At 41.5% G+C, this 16,748-nt stretch overlaps 1 non-coding gene across 1 annotated transcript; it reads right to left on the reverse strand.

The window, feature by feature from the left end:
* Positions 1-10,620: 10,620 nt before the first annotated feature.
* Positions 10,621-10,689, reverse strand: TRNAS-UGA (transfer RNA serine (anticodon UGA)). The gene has a single exon. It is a non-coding gene; the product is annotated as a tRNA-Ser (tRNA).
* Positions 10,690-16,748: the final 6,059 nt, after the last annotated feature.

Here is a 16,748-nt window from a genome sequence, read left to right on the forward strand (position 1 = left end):
CTCCATCTATAGAATTGTCTCATTACAGTTTCATCAGAAGAATGCACAGCGGCTCCTGGGAAAGGGTGAAAGTTAATATTTGCAGAATTGACTTGTTTGTTGTATGCATTCAGGGATGATGGAAGTTGTAGTCCAGCATTTACCATCCATTGTATTCTACAAAGAACTGGTGTACGTACAAGCTCACCACATGTAGGCTCTCTGTGTGCAATCTCTGGGTGGTATTCATTGCTAGCCCTACTCAGAGGTGACCCATTGAAGTTAATAGACACAACTAGCTTTGTTCATTCATTTTAAAGGGTCTAGTCTGTGTAGGACTTACTTGAATACAACCCTTTATTATTCTTTCTGGTTCATGTTTTATTTTTATTAGTAGATTTGTAGATAACCTGATTGAAGGGTGGGGTATACCTTTTCATAATAGATAAATAAATAATAAATACATATCCCCAAAGAAAAGTGTATACTGTGTGGAGTCTGTGTTTAGGGATTCAGATAAACATGTGCAGGTCAGAGATGGGGCCAGTGTGCAACACTGCCTGCCACCACCACACACATAGGCATTCATTATCCACAGATTTATTAGACTAAACAGGATATACTTCTCCAAAACATTTAGCCTTATTTTCCCTTCCTATTTCATTTTCTTTAACATATCTCCAAAAAAATAAACATTATCCAGTCGTTAAGGTGTGTTTATATTTGACATTTGTTTTGTTGTTTTATGGCACTGCTTCCCTGTGCTGCATCAGCAGAGGGAGGGGAGAGAGGCAGGGTGGATAATTCTTCCTCCAGCCCCTCCTCTCTGCTGATAAAGTGTCAGAGGCCACAGTACTGGGGAAACTCAGCTAGTGCTAAACATATGGCTGCAGTGGTACATCAAGGAGCTTGAACAGCAGACAGTAAATAATGAATGACCATTTAACAGCAAGTACTCTATGACATATCCCTAGCCAGCGGTGTGTTTGTAGAAACAACTGCAAATAAATACATTCCTGAAAGTTATTTTCTCTTGGTGGGCTTAAATTAATTGGTTAAATTAATTGCAGCAAACTGTTCAATCAGCCATATTTACTGTGGGCTGTGACTAAAGACCCCTATTAGCATGGGGTTCAAGTACACTCTCATTTTCCAACTCTGAACAGATTTTCTTCCCAGTGAGAAGGTCCTTATTGGTGGTGTTTATTTAAATAAGGAGTTTGTGTATGTTGAATCAATATGTGAAGTCCTTGCTTCAAATGAATGGTAGTATCTGTAATGTAGCCACTTTGCAGTGCTGACAAATGTCCAAGGACACTGCAGTAAAGTTCTGGCTATTTATGTCGTGATCAGTGTTCTTGGTATGAATTACATGGTCTCTAGACATATTCAAATCAAGTTTATACCAATGAGCATTAAGAGATCCTCCTCTTCTGAATATTTTGCCTCTCCCTTTAATCCTAAGCACACTAACTAATGAGTAAAGACCACTGAGCAGAGTGTGACTTACTTTTAGGTAAACAGGCCGAGGTTTACGCTCTTAAACTATCTCTAGCATTTGACAGCCTTTCTCAACTTGGTGTGTTCCAGAGGTTTAGGACTTCAACTTGCATCAGCTCCAGCCATTACAGCCATAGTGAGGAGAAGTCTGGTTCAAAACTTCAGGAGGGCACCAGGTTGGGGAAAGGCTAGACTATACATTCAGAAATATCACATGGCACAGCTGTTCTTGGATGGTATCACGTCAGACTGCAGACAGAGGAACACAAATGTGAGCACTGCACCATAATTTAAACTCCATACAAGTCAGATAAAAGGGTTAACATCAGAACACAAGAACAGCCCTGCTAGATCAGGCCAAAGGCCCATCTAGTCCATCATCCTATTCTCATAGTGGCCTACCAGAGGCCCATGCAAAGCCTGCAAGCAGGACCTGAGTGCAACAGTGCTCTCCCCACATGTGATTCCCAGCAACTGATATTCAGAAGCATGCTTTCTCTGATTATGGAGGTAGATAAAACACACCCATTGCCCCCACACCCATAAAGATCTCAGGACACATATGTTGGGATGATGTTATATTTTATTAAAATATAAGAAAGTTTTTGGAGAACATGCCGGCCAATCAACCAAATCAAACCAATTTAAACTTTCCTGGCAGGTGAGTCCTTTGCCAATCTCAGGGGCAGGTAATTCCCCCCCCCAAACACCCTGGGCATCTAACCAGCCATCGGCTGTGGCTCCCCAGCCAAGGATGAGGAGGAAAACCTTCCTCCTTGCTAGGCCAGCATTAGGTGTGTACCCAACCTGAACATCTGTACTGGCGTTCACCCGAATGCCCAAGCCAGACCACCAGGGGCACTCCCGTGTCATATCCCAGCCTCAAGCCTAGTTGATTCCTAGAGGGTACCCCCCAAAACCCAGAATGCCTCAGTACACAGATTCTTACCTTCCAACCTCATCACCTGCCCAAACTCCACGCCACAAGAGGCCATCAGCCACAGCTTGTTCGCCTCTACACACCAGGAAAATGTCCCGAAGGCCTCTCTGCATGTCCTCCAAAAACATATCACAGCCCATATCAGAAAGGTGAATGCCATCATCCCTAAACAACCATGGGGCATCGTAGCGCATCCCCTATGAAAGCCCACCCCATGTCTAGTACCAACTTGTGAACACCCCTGTTCACCCATCGCCTAGCCCAGTCTATCCTGCTAGGATTGATTGCCCCCTTCAAACCTGTCTTTCAAGCAAATTGGACCAAACCACAAAAACATCCGGAAAATGGTGTGACATCCAATGGAGATCGCGTGTTACCCTGTGCAGCATGTCCACCGCTGGCCACTGCACCAGGTTGTTTTCACCTAAGTGAATAAGAAGGATGTGAGAAATGGGACCCTCTTCTCATATCTGTGACAAGATGGGGATAAATCCTCCCCACATTATTCCTCTCCTCTCCCTCCAACCAACCATTGCCCAGGCTGAGAGGCGTAGCTGCATCTCTGCTGTTGAAAAACTTGCCCTCTTGTGGGCCCAAAAGAGGATGGAGTGCCCACATAAAACTATGTGTGCTGGGCTTGGAAGGCGGCTAAAAACCTGCAAACAAGAAAACAAAAAGACAATTAACCAAGAACAATGATAAACTAAAACCTCATGTAGGCCTTGAATGCTGCAGATCGTAACAATATACAAAAATTTGTAACAATATACAAAAATGCATTGTTTTAGGGGAAATTGCTTTGCAAATATATCTATATTAGGCAAAGGTGCATACAAACATATGTATGTTGGGAGCAATTCTCACCAAAATGGTAATGTATTTTCATGAGAACTTTTTTTAAAAATAAACAATAAACAATTACAAATTGGTGTGGAAATGTGGAGAACTGAATTTAAAATTGGAAAAAATGAGAAATTGCGGAAAACTGAAATGGTAAGATTCACCCATCCTTTCACACAATATTTAAAGTAGGCTGCTCACCTAGTCGGGTAAGCTTGAGCAAACAAATGTTTAACAGTCTTTGGAAGTACCCTACTGCGGGTGACTCCCATATAACATGGGGAAGAGCATGCCAAAGTTGGAAGGCCGGACAGTCATCTTCTGTGAGCTGAAAGGTGACTGAAGGTTCAGTGGAATGGGGCAGAACTAGCACTTTCATAATCCCATGGTAACTTTCCTGGATTTTTAACACCTGAAGAGGGTTCCTTCATGTTGATAATTAGACATATAATATACCGTGACTTTCTGCTAAGCATAACAGGTAGCAAACAGACAAATAAGTACTCAAATGGAAAAGAATGTTGAGCATGTCATGTCTAGGACAACCTTGTCAGAGGGGAACTCCCTCTGTGTATAAACAGATAACCAGGCCCAGATCCCCGAATCAACATAAAACGGTCCAGTGCCCTAACGGGGTAAATGTCCTCCTGCAGTGCAGGTGACAAGACCACTGTCTGGCCCTTACGCCACCGGCCACTACTTCTCCTATCCTAAATGCCCCAAAAAACAATGTGAGGGCAGTGGTGTGAAACAAACACATCTCAAAGGGGGAAGAACATAAGTTTTTCCATTGCTCCAACAACCCTAGGAGTAGTTGTGGTGAAAAAGGTCGTCTAGCATAAGGGGAGAGGGGTGCTCCCTAGTCCAACCATCTAACATACGCCGCACTCGGAAATCCTCGGTGGAATCCATGACACCCCGGGCCTTGGCAAGAAATGCAAGACCAGCTAACTTACCCCTTAGGGTTCTGACTGAAAGTCCCCATTGTCTACCTTCCACAAAGAATTCCAGTAAGTGATCAACTGGAATAGGCCACAACTGAAGATAGCCTCTGACAGCCCTAAAGTCATGAAGCTCCCTACCTGCTCTGTTATAACTGGCCAGTGTGCTGGAGGCAAATGATAAACCTATCACCCTCCCCGACTCCGCTCTCCAATCTCCCAAGGTGTGGGTGAGACGACATCCTGCTGAGCTCTGGTGAACGGTGCCAGCTGGTGAAATCTCTCCATCTGGTTCATTGACAGAGCATCAGCAATGCTGTTATCAATGCCCGGGACATGCCGTGCCCAAAAGAGAATATTAAAGCAGAGACATTGAAGGACAAACGCCCTAACCAAGCACATGACATTGGCGTTCCTGGATGTAAGGGAGTTAATCACCTGAACAGTGGCCATGTTATCGCACCAAAAATGGACAGTAGAATTTTGTAGCCTAATTGCCCATAAGTGCACTGCCACTATAAAAGGGAAACAATTGAGGAAGGTTAAGTCTCTAGTTAATCCCGCCTGAACCCAATCTTCAGGCCAGCCACCCTTACACCAAGAAGTGCCAAAAATCACCCCAAAGCCAAAAGACCCAGATACGTCTGAATGGACCTGCAGCTCCGCCTCCAGGAGGCATTCTTCTCACCAGAAGGACACTCCGTTAAATCGCCGGGTCCATTTGGATTCCAGAGGGGGAGATCCTGTGGCCTAGGAAATCAATGGTAGTGAGGTCAAATTCAGATATACTTTCATGGCATTTAATCTTGAACATTAACCAGAGCAAGCCTTGATTCAAATCTTGCTGAGAATTTCACCCAACCTCAAGCAATGCAACATGAAAAGGAGATCCTGGAAGGCAAGCTCTTCTTATGAGTCTTAGACTTTTGCCAGGAACATTCTTGGCATAGCTCTGCATGTGAGGATGTTAAAGGACACTATGGATAGGCTGAGATAGCCTTGGCCTTTTATGTTTACTGTTAATCCTTCCTGCCTCCACTCCTGGGGATCATGCCAATTTCAGCTGTCTCTTTTGTCTTCCTTATGTTCGGAGAAGCAAATACAAATATTTGTGTTGACTGAAAAGTTATTAACAACTCCCTTCCATGCTCTCCCCAGTTCAGAAGCCATCACATTCTTTAATCACCATCAGCCACTCCTATGCCAAGGCCACCAATGTTTCAATTATCTTTTTACAGGATGCATTCCAAACAACCAATAATTTAATTGAATATTTCTATGAGCAATTACTTACAGACCCAATACACGCTTAAAAATTGAGAGGCTTTCACAAAACAAGTGGACACTGTGCAAAGCTAACCATAATCAGCATGATGACATTTTGGATTGATAGTTTGCAAAGAACATTTCAGACTCAACTGTCAACCTGGCCAGTCTGTAATTTCCTCCCTCTCCCTCATTCTTTCTCTCTTTCTCGACATGTGTCTTTCTGGAATGGGGAACAAAAACACACCAGTGTTCATTAGTTCCTTCTAGATATTGTAGCAGAGAAAACCTTAAGTGCCCAGTGATGGGGTCTCAGTTTACATGCTGCAATGCACCACCTCTGACAATAGCATGACTAATGTCCTTGTATAACACTATTGATCTTTTTTTTAATGGGAGGAGCCCTTATGTTTATTTCAGACGGTGGAAATCCCTGCAAAACTTTTTTTTCTGCACGTACACAATCCTGACTATGCTATTAGAGCTTAGGAAAAGTCCCTGGTGCTTGACAGTAACTCATTGTAATGTGCAGTGTAATGTGATTCAATGCTTTGCCCTTCAAGCACAAAAGATTTGTGTAGGTGGTATTGGTGGGTTAATGAACTAAACTATCACATTAAAAGATCACAGTTCATTTTCCAATGAAATCCCTTACTATACAGGCTTAATGACCAAGTATTGGTTGATATGTCCTGAGTGGCGTTTTAACAGTTAGTCCTTGCTGGAGAATACTGAAGCTGAAGTAGAATGGCCACAATCCAAATATTATATGTATAAACACCATCTACCTGCTCTCTGGAGTAATTCAATTAGATTTTCTTTTTAAAAAAGAACCTTCCCTCCCTGCCCCAACCTGCAAACTTTATTTAAAACTCACTCAATTTTTTTAAAAAAATAATTTGCGGTATGGCTCAAGAGGAAAGAAATGTCTGCTGATGCACTTGAATGCTTTTTGTTTGTTCTTTCCAACCGCACCATCACTAGATTAGACAACTGCCAAACTTGTGTGTATACTTGGGGTAGCATCAGGCTGAAGGTACCAACAGTGTGTAATCCAGCAAGGAGGCAGTGGTTTATTCGTGATCAGATCAGCCCTCCCAAACCTGGTACCCTCCAAATGATGTTGGACTGAAAAAAACTGGGCATGTTTAGCCTTGAAAAGAGAAGACTGAGGGCAGATATGATAGTACTCTTCAAGTGCTTGAAAGGTTGTCACACAGGAGGGCCAGGATCTCTTCTTGATCATCCCAGAGTGCAGGGCACGGAATAATGGGCTCAAGTTACATTTTGGCTGAACATCAGGAAAAAACTTCTTAACTGTTAGAGCAGTACGACAATAGAACCCATTACCTAGGGAGGAGGTGGGCTCTCCTACACTGAAGACATTCATCTGGACAGCTACCTGTCAGGTGTGCTTTAAACTGGATTCCTGCACTCAGCAGGGGGTTGGACTTAATGGTCTTATAGGCCCCTTCCAACTCTACTGTTCTATGATTCTAAACTCTGATTGGCAGCAGCTCTCCAGGGTCCTAGTTGGAGGTTTTTCTCATCACTTTTACTAGGGATCCTTGAGGAATATGATTTCTGTGAATTATGGTGTGAATTGATCCATGCCTCCCAGATTAACATGTAGATTAGAATTATCCTTTGGATTTTGCACATCTCCGGATTTTGTGATACAGCTTTTGGATTTTTAAAAAGTACCAATATACATTAAAATGTGCATTTAAGAATAGAGTACCTCCTTCAGATAAAATAAGTATTTAAATACAAATTTCCATGCAGTTTTTTTTTTTAATGCACATTAGTGCTGAGAGGGGATGGAATGAATTTATGAATGAACACATGCAAAATTGACACCGATAGACAGATTTGTTCATCCTTAACTTTGACCTCATACATTTTAACTGGAAAGATGTGAGGGACTGAAGCTGGGACCTTCTGTGCGCAAAGCATGTGCTGGACTACTGAGCTATCCCCAAGATGTTTGCTTTAGCAAATAGTCTGTTCAGCTGCTACAAAACACTTCTTTGGACCAGGACATTTTATACTAACAGGGAATCTTGGACACAAAGGTTACAACCATGGACCTCTCATGGAACAGATTAACCAGTCAAATAACAAGAGCAGCTTACCCTTAAATGTCCAGTAGTTGAACCAGTGACCTAAAATGCAAGAGCCCATAATCCAGTATATAAGGCAAGCCATCCAAGCAACCCCACTGCCTCCTGAGTTTACAAGCAATTATTCAGCTGAGTTAGCCTGTGGTGAAAAGTTCGCTGCAGCCTTTGGTTTGTTTAATTCTCCTGGAACCAAAATAAATTGTTCTGTAAGAGAACCACTTGGCTTTGTCACATATGAAAAAGTGGCAATATTTGCTATGATTTAAAAAAGTCTGTCCTTGACCATACAGGTACAAAAGCATAATCACTGGATCCACAGAACTGGAGGGAGGGAGCAGGCAAGTGAGCTACCTAGCTTTATTGGAAATACATTTTTAGCTTTGCCAAAGGCTTTTTTTTTTCCCCAGCAGCTTGAAAATATGATAGAAAAGGTGGGGGAAAGCAGAGAGGAAAATACAAGGAGGAAAATTAAGTTTCTGAGCCCAGTTCTCCTGGGCCCAAATGTACAGAATAGTTTTCCTCATGGTTAGGTATAATACTTGACAAAAATCCCCAGTATCTTAGGGTGGATTCATGTGTACATTATTTTATTTTAGTAATATGATTTCTTACCAGCCATTCATTATTTTTTACAATATTTTTATTCAAATTTTCATAAAACATACAAAACAAAATCATAAAACATTCAAAGACAAAAAACAAAACAAAATAAAAATGATTAAACAAAAAAATAAAATGTTGACTTCCCATTTGTCGCAGATCATATCAGTTATAGGTCTACAATATATAACAATCCTGTCTCTTAAATTATATTATAAAATCACTTTCCTCCAGTAGTTATCTTAATTAATCATCAAATCTCATAAACATTACTTTATTCTTTCCACAAAAAGTCAAAGAGAGGTTTCAATTCTTTAAGAAATATATCTATCAATTTTTCTCCAAATAAACATGTCGATTAATCCATCTCGTTAATAATAATAATAATCTTATTGTCATAACCATAGTCCAAATAAATATATCGATTAATCCATCTCATCAAAATCTGTTAGGTCCAATAATTTCAATAGCCATTATTCCATTATCCATATTAATTCCATCTTCCATCTTCAATAGTCCTGTTAAATCCAGTAATTTCAGTGTCCAATCTTCCATTATCAGTATTCCATAATAATCTTGCTGTCATAGCCATAGTCATATAATAAGAGTCTGATGGGAATTTCCTCTATCCCAAATATTTTCTTGCCATCAATTCTGAATAAGTTGCTGAAATATTGTTGTAAAGTCATATCTCTGTTCTTCTTTTTTACAAAATGCACTGGCTCATCTCTTGAGAGTTTTTCCATTGTCACATGGCTGCAGTTAATTCCATAGATTTTCTCTATATCAAGCTCCATCACGTCATTCCAGTCCAGAAGATTATCCAAGCCATTGATAACTTTATCTCTAATATCTTCATTAATTTCTTCAGAGATAACGTTAAATTCCAAACAGTAGATTTTATTTCTAATATCCATAAACTCCAGATCTTTTTCCAATTCCACATTTGTTCCAATCTCCAGGGCTTGTATCTTCCCTTTATTTTTTCTTTTCTCATCTCTGATCTCATTCTCCTCTCTCACAGGATCCCCTATTTCTTTAAGCTCCTGCGTCATTTTGCTCAATTCAATTTTCAGCTCCTTACTGCCCTGTCGCAGGGTTTGTTTCGTTATCTCAATCTCATCCATTATTTTCTGAAACATAATTACTTCCAGATTCTCAGCCACTTTCTTGATTGCCATTTTTAAAACCACGAAAACAAAACAAAACAAAAATAAAGAAGAACCACTTCTTATTTCAGCAACAATATTCCAGGCTTGATGACATCACAGTATAAACAGAGCAGCCTGCCTTATCTCTCTATGTTCAAGAATACAAAACAAATTTAGTTCCCAGCATCAAAACAGTTAGTGGCGTCGTGAAGAAGCAGATTCGTCAAAATAAAATAGACCAAAAAGAGAATAGTCCCAGACAATATAATGTTCCTCGGAATAGAAATCCCTCTTCTGTTTATATCTTTAGAATGCACTTCCAGGACAGCTTTTTGCAATAGAAACAGAGATAAGCTGTTAATTTCGTGAATAACAGAGAAGAGTTATAGCTCACCCAGAAGTTCTTTAAAGCTGATTCATTTGACAAATCTCTTTTTGCTGCAACAATTTAAACCAAGTAAAAAAAATAATAGAAAGAAGGGTGCTTGCCTGTTAGTCCATTTTCTCTTTGAAGAAAAGATAAACGTATCACATTAATCAGATAGAGCTTGTTCGGAAGTCCGTCCGGCATTGCTGGCTGGACCTTTTCTCATAAATTAATGAAATCCAGTCCTCCCAACAAAAACAGGCTTTTGAGGTTGATCTCTACATTTCTCCCTGCCCGGGAGAAATTTCATCAGTCAAAAAAAAAATGTTCTGACTGATTTATATCTGAATAAGCTTCTTTTGAGGCGGGAGCCCGTCTCAAAAGCAGGCACAAGCGAAGTCACCCTTCCCGGAAGTCCAATTTCTTACCAGCCATTCATGATAAGGTCCCAAGGTGGGTTACAACAATATAATATATAATCATAAAAACAAATAAAACTATCAACAATTATAAAACCAGTAAAAACCATTCCAAATGGAACAGAATGGTATAAATTCAAACAAAAGAGGAGGAGCCCTCAAAACAAAATAACTTAACAGTCAAAGACCAGGAGAAAGAAGTGCACATTCAGCATATGGCAACAGCTGTACAATGAAGATGCTAGGCACACTTCTGTGGGGAGAGAGTATCATAATTCAGGGGCTGCAACAGAGAAAGCCCTCTCCTGGGCCGCCATTCCCCACATTTCTGAGGGTGGCAGACTAACCAAGAGAGACCCCTCTGCAGATCTTAATACCTGAGAAGGTAAGACCATAGGAAGATGCCTTTTACTGAGACAGACCATTTGTCCATCTAGCTCAGTACACTTACTGTTCTCCAGGATTTCAGGCAGAAAGTCTCTCCTAGGCCTATCTGGAGATGCCAGGGATTGAACCTGGGACCTTTTGCATTCAAGGCAGATGCTCTACCACTGAGCTACAGCCCTTCCCAAAGGTTGGTTGGTAGGGATGGAGGTGGTCTTTCAGAAATGTAACACTGTGGGTTGATCTAGAACCTGGCTAAGTTAATGAGACTTTAGTCTTGTTGAAATCAATAGGAAATGTGCATTCATTTAATCCAAAAGAAAAATAGACACGATACATCCCAATTCAGATTTAATTTGGGTTTAATAAATACAAATTAAAATTATTCTGAATTGAATATTTCCAAAGGGAAATGCTTATTTCCTTCAGATTTCATTTTTGTATTTCATTTTTTTTAAATCAAAATTCTTTGCTTGAATTTGGGTGAAAGAAAGGTTGCTGCCTTGAAAATGGCTGGTGGAAGGTGGAAAATCCATCCTAGACACACCAAGGTCCTGTTACCCCAAGGATCCTTAGCTTGGGTGGGCTCCCGTGGGTGGACTCCCGTGGGTGGGCTCCCCACCCCAGTCATTTTCAGAATTTCAGAATTTCTATTAATTTGCACAGAGGGAAGATAAACTACACCTTAAAATATCAGCAGGTTCAAGAGAAAGGTGACCCACTATCAAGGACCCTTACGGCCACAGGGTCCTAGCTGGAAATTGGCTTCTGCGTCACCACCAGGCATTTTTGATGCAGCAGCCTTTCCTTTTCTCCACACAAGTCAGTGGAAACAATATCTGCATTGTTTTGCATGGTGGAAAGATTGGCAGAACTCCCAAAGGAGCAAGTGGGAGAGAAAGCCCACACTCTGCCAAGGACTCATGGGGCAATTTCAAAGGGATGATGCCTCTATATGCATTATTGGAAATGATCTTGCTCTTGTATACCGCATGTGGTGAGGGATTGTTATGCCTAGGATTAATTGCCTTGGTGGGGTGGGTTCATGTACATATCGACCCTTAGCTCTTTCTCTAGGGATGGAGGAGAAATTTAGTTTCTAAATAATGTATACAAATATGTGTACATTAGGGGAAAATATGCATAAACATGCATATAGTAGGGATGTGCACCGCACACCAGATATAACTTGCATCCATATCCGTAACTTTGGGAAGCAGCTCAGTCTGTTTCAGAGCCACTCTGTGTCTATCCAGTTCAGCTCATTATTTGGGACTGTATTAGATCTATTAAAAACAAACCTGTGGTGGGGAACTCTTAAAGGAGGATTCAGCCCCCTTACCAAACTCAGCCCCAGGATTCTTTGTAGGACTTTTATGCCATGGTAGTGATGAACAGGTTTGTGAATTTTGTTCAGCTCTGTCCAGCTTTTGAATCATGTTCACTTAATCAAAATTTCATTCTTCAATAAACTTGCAAGACTGGTGAACCCACATGCTGATGAATTGAGGCTTTAGGTTGCCACCCCAGATGGAAATATGAAACGTTAATGTCAGGGATCCCCCCCCCCAGGTCCCTCGGCCTCACTTCATGTACACACAGGCTTTCTTCCTTAGCTTGTCGCTGCCACCAATTCACACAGAATACTTTTAACACCCCCTAGTAGCATGTACGGAAGACTTTCGGGGTGAGGTGGACACCAATACTGAGAGACAGGATAAATCTTAAATCATGCTTGCAGGTTTATTAAAGGGATACTATTCACAACAGGAAATACTGATACTTATTTGGGGCCTTTAAAGATGCTTGCTGACGGGTTCTAAAGATTCCAGAGATACCACTGCTGACACCAGTCTCTATGAGGCTCTCCCCTCAGGCCAATTTCCCTAAACCTTCATCCAAGCCAATTACTCCCATAACCCAGTCCAGCAACTGGGGATATTCTGCCTCTGTGCCTCAAAGCTCTTCTGGTTGTTCTCCCAGCTGCCTGAATAGTTTAGCCAGCATTAAAAAACACCTTGTGTCACTTCCCTCTGATAAGACCTTTTTTCAAGACAGGGTCTCAGACCAACTTCACCAACTCCCCTTCTGATCATCACCAGATAACTATTGACAGCACCCTGGGTATTAATACATAGGCCTCAGTTTTCCCCCAGCTATTCTCATAAACCAACTCCCCACTCTTAACTCTAGCAACTGCTCTCCCTAACTGACAGCTATGGCCTGGAATCTCCAGCCAATCAGGAAGAATTTACCTGACCCAGGTCCCATCTATTAAAAATGGCTGTGCCTCTGTCCTCTCAGAACCTGTCACCAAGCAACCACCACTATGCAGGTTTGCAACAGTGTACCAACCCAAAGCCTCATGGCAGCCACAGGCTAAGCACAAACATAAACATATATACACAGCATTTGTTTACAGTTAATGACATGTATCAAGAGCATACATTCAATTATGGCCTGAAAGGCAATACTGTAAAGCACAAGAGAATTAATTATGCTGCCATGTCACTGCACACAGGGCATCCTTCTTTAGTCCCAACATGTTTTTTTACTATGCTGTAAGACAGCTCTTAAATTATCCCATGAAGTTATCATCAGCACAGTGGGGTGCAAACTGGGCTCAGAACAAAGCTATTCTCCAAATGGGAAGGGTGCAAATACTAACCAAGCCAATGGAACTTTGCCTATTACAGGATGGATCCCAATTCTCTTCTTCAAGCACATATTTCCAAATGGAGTTCCCCAGTGAAAAATATCTCGGATACAACTACACCAGCAAGATTTGCTGCACAAATGAGTGCAGGTGGTATATTAAAACAGACTGTTATGAGCGCTGATCTTTGATACAGAAGTTCAATCAATTGCAAGTTACAGTGTGACTCAAATCTGCACTCTAACAAAGAAACAGCTGTTCTGTGGGTGGTCTGCTTAGTGGTCTCTAGTGCTGTGATCACACAGCCAATATGCTACCTTACGAACTCTCTTCTGTGAGAGAGCTGTGATTAGTCACAAGGGAGATTATTCTGAAAGCATCTCTGGAGCTCTTGTTTCCAAACTGTTTGGCCTGGTACCCATGAACACCTGTCTTACTACACCTACAAGAAGATATTTTCATCCTGCCTGTAGAGAATTAATAAACCTTGGAACATCCTCTCTTCCCTTTCTTCAAGATTTGTGGCTTTATAATGGGTAATGTCCAACTTCAGTCATGTTCAGAATAGATCCACTGAATTTAATGGACTTATGTAACTTAAGCTCATTAATTTCAGTGCATCTGACCTGAGTGTGGCTTAGTTGGATTTCACCCTATGTGTCTTACTCTCAGAACTGTAGCAGCCAGGGCTTGCATTAAAGGAAACAGGCCCTCTTTTCTAAATACTTCATGCAAGCATCTGGAAGAATCAACACAAAGAAATCAGGAAGAGATTTGGATCCACTTCTTTTTAAAAATGGGGTGGCAGTGAGGTGCACCAATCAATTTTATATGTATTATGTGAGTCCTTGTTGTAACCCACTCTCTGATCTGAATGAAGAACAGGCTAAATTTGAATGAAGGCAAATGTGAGGGCTTGTGGAAAGGGGAAGCTTATTCTAATAACCTCAAGTTTCCGTTTCTTGTGCTTATGGAGGTTGAGTTTGGTTAGCTAGTTTCTGTCAAATAACACATGAAGACACACACACAGATACAAACACTTCCTGGAAGGGTCTGGTCAGAGAAAAAGGTGCAACTGACCCCTCGTGTATGACAGAAAGAACACCTCTAAAATAACTTTTTTAACTCCCCTCAATGGAGTTTACATCTTTTTTAAAACATGAAAGTGAAGGTGACCAAACTTTAGCCATAATTGTTAAACAGGGATCTATCTATCTATATATGTTCACTAATAGGCAAAAAACAATTGTAGTTTAAGAACGTACCTATAGCCCACAGATATTTCTATCAAACTTTAAAAATAGGGAAATTGGGCAGCTATAGTGAATGCACCAGGGGAGCAGGAGACCTGACCTCCTCTCTGAGATATTGTACTGCCCTACAAATTTGTCAAAATGCAAACACAATTCGGGTTGGTCTTTCACAGTCCAATCCACTTCCTGTGCAGTTTGGAAGAATTTGGTAACATGTGCCTCTGAGCATATGGTGAGTGGTGGCAACACCTGCCATCTCTTTGCTTCTTTCCTCTGTTACTACTGTTTCTGCAGAGAATCTAACCTAGACAATTATATTTCTTTCATTATTCATCCTAGACATCTGTGTAAAATTTATTTTTATTAATTTCAAAGCCTTTTTATTGGTCAATTGTGTTTCAAATGGGAGGTTATGTTCTATTTCTGTTTTAGGTGCATTAACAGTTGAATATGAAACTGTAGTTTGATGTAAAATCAGACTGATTACAATATGTTGCTACTTAAGCAATGAATCTAGTTGGAAAACAAACAAACTTGGCCTACCCAAGATGCATTTTTTCAGCCTGCTATGCTTAAACCACTTCACTTAAGGAAAGGTGGGCATGTTCAATTAAAAACATAGAGCACACCTAGAAGTTTGCTAGAATGTATTTCACCTCCCACTGTTTTATCTTGTGCAAACTGAGACACTCCTCATGTCCACTGTGCCATTATTCCACAATTGTTTGTAGAGGTTTTTTTTTTTTAGTGTAAATTGTGCAAAGTATTGGTGGACTTCACATATTCACAGAAACAGAAGCAAAAGAAAATTATTTACTATAGGAAACTTTACTAAAATTGTAAAGTAACTGGGTGACCTTGGGCCAGTCACTGCCTCTCAGTCTCATGAAAACCCTGTTCGTAGGGTTGCCATAAGTCGGAATCGACTTGAAGGCAGTACATTTTTTTTTAATAATGTTGCTACCTCCTTGCTAAAACAAGATCAGCACAGCATGTCTTTTCTGCTGTTTGGGCTGATTGCAGGTGTTGCCACCACTCACCATATGCTCAGAGGCACGTTATCAAATTCTTCCAAGCTACACAGGAAGTGGATTGGACTGTGAAAGACCAACCCAAATTGTGTTTGCATTTTGACAAATTTGTAGGGCAGTACAATATCTCAGAGAGGAGGTCAGGTCTCCTGCTCCCCTGGTGCATTCACTATAGCTGCCCAATTTCCCTGTTTTTAAAGTTTGATAGAAATTTATGTTAGCTATAGGTACGTTCTTAAACTGCAAGAGGTTGTTGTTGTTGGGTTTTTTTTTGCCTATCAGTGAATTTCCCTGCTTTTTAATCCAGGTGGTAAGAAATGGGATCCTTGCAAGTTTGCTGAGAATGGATTGATCATTTGCATGCTTATTGAGTTCAATCAGATTTACTCCCCTGCAAACATGTTTAGGATGGGGGAAACAGACCCTGAGGGAGATCTGTCCTCCCCTCCTTCTTTCTCCTATCCCGTCTCTTTTGCCCCTTCCCTTCCTTCCCCCTTCCTCCCATTCCCCACCCCTTCCAATCCCCTCCCCTCCTTCCTCCTCCCCTCCCCCTCCTTCCTCCTCCCCTCCCCCTCCCTTCCTCCTTCCCTGTCCTGTTGTGTCCCCCTCCTCCTCCTTCATGGCTTACCTATCCTAAGCATGATTGCATGGGAGTAAATCCCATTGAAGTCAATAAGCATGCAAATGATCAGACCTGCCTTTCCCCTCCCCTCCCCTCTCCTTCCACTCTTGTCTCCTTTCCTCCTCCCTTCTTCCTCCCCTCCCCTCTTCCTTCTTCCTCCTCCCCTGCCCATTCCAGCCCTCCCTCCTCCCCTTTCTCCTCCCCCATGGTCAGTTTTACCTATCCTACGGTGAATTCTAAGGAGTAAATCCCATTGAACTCAATAAGCATGCAAATGATTGATCCAGTCTCAGCAAACTTGCACAGGAACCCATTTCTTGTAGCTCTGTGTCCTGCCCAGAGCACGAATCATGGGATGGAGGCGAAGCTAGAATTAATTCCTGTTTTATTAGAGTAATATTTTAATAATATTAATAATAATGTTTTATTAGAGCTATAAAGCCTTATATGGCGCGGGACCTCAATATCTGTCGGAACGCCTCTCCCGCTATGAACCGGCTCGTACACGACGGTCTGCTACGAAGGCCCTCCTCTGGGTCCCGACTCATAGGGAGGCCCGGAGGGCAGTGACAAGATCAAGGGCCTTCTCAGTGGTGGCCCCCGAACTATGGAATAGTCTCCCCGAGGAGGTTCGCCTGGCGCTGACACTATCATCCTTTCGGCGCCAGGTTAAAAC

Source organism: Rhineura floridana, chromosome 2 (assembly GCF_030035675.1).
Source record: "Rhineura floridana isolate rRhiFlo1 chromosome 2, rRhiFlo1.hap2, whole genome shotgun sequence".
Taxonomy (NCBI): Eukaryota; Metazoa; Chordata; class Lepidosauria; order Squamata; family Rhineuridae; genus Rhineura; species Rhineura floridana.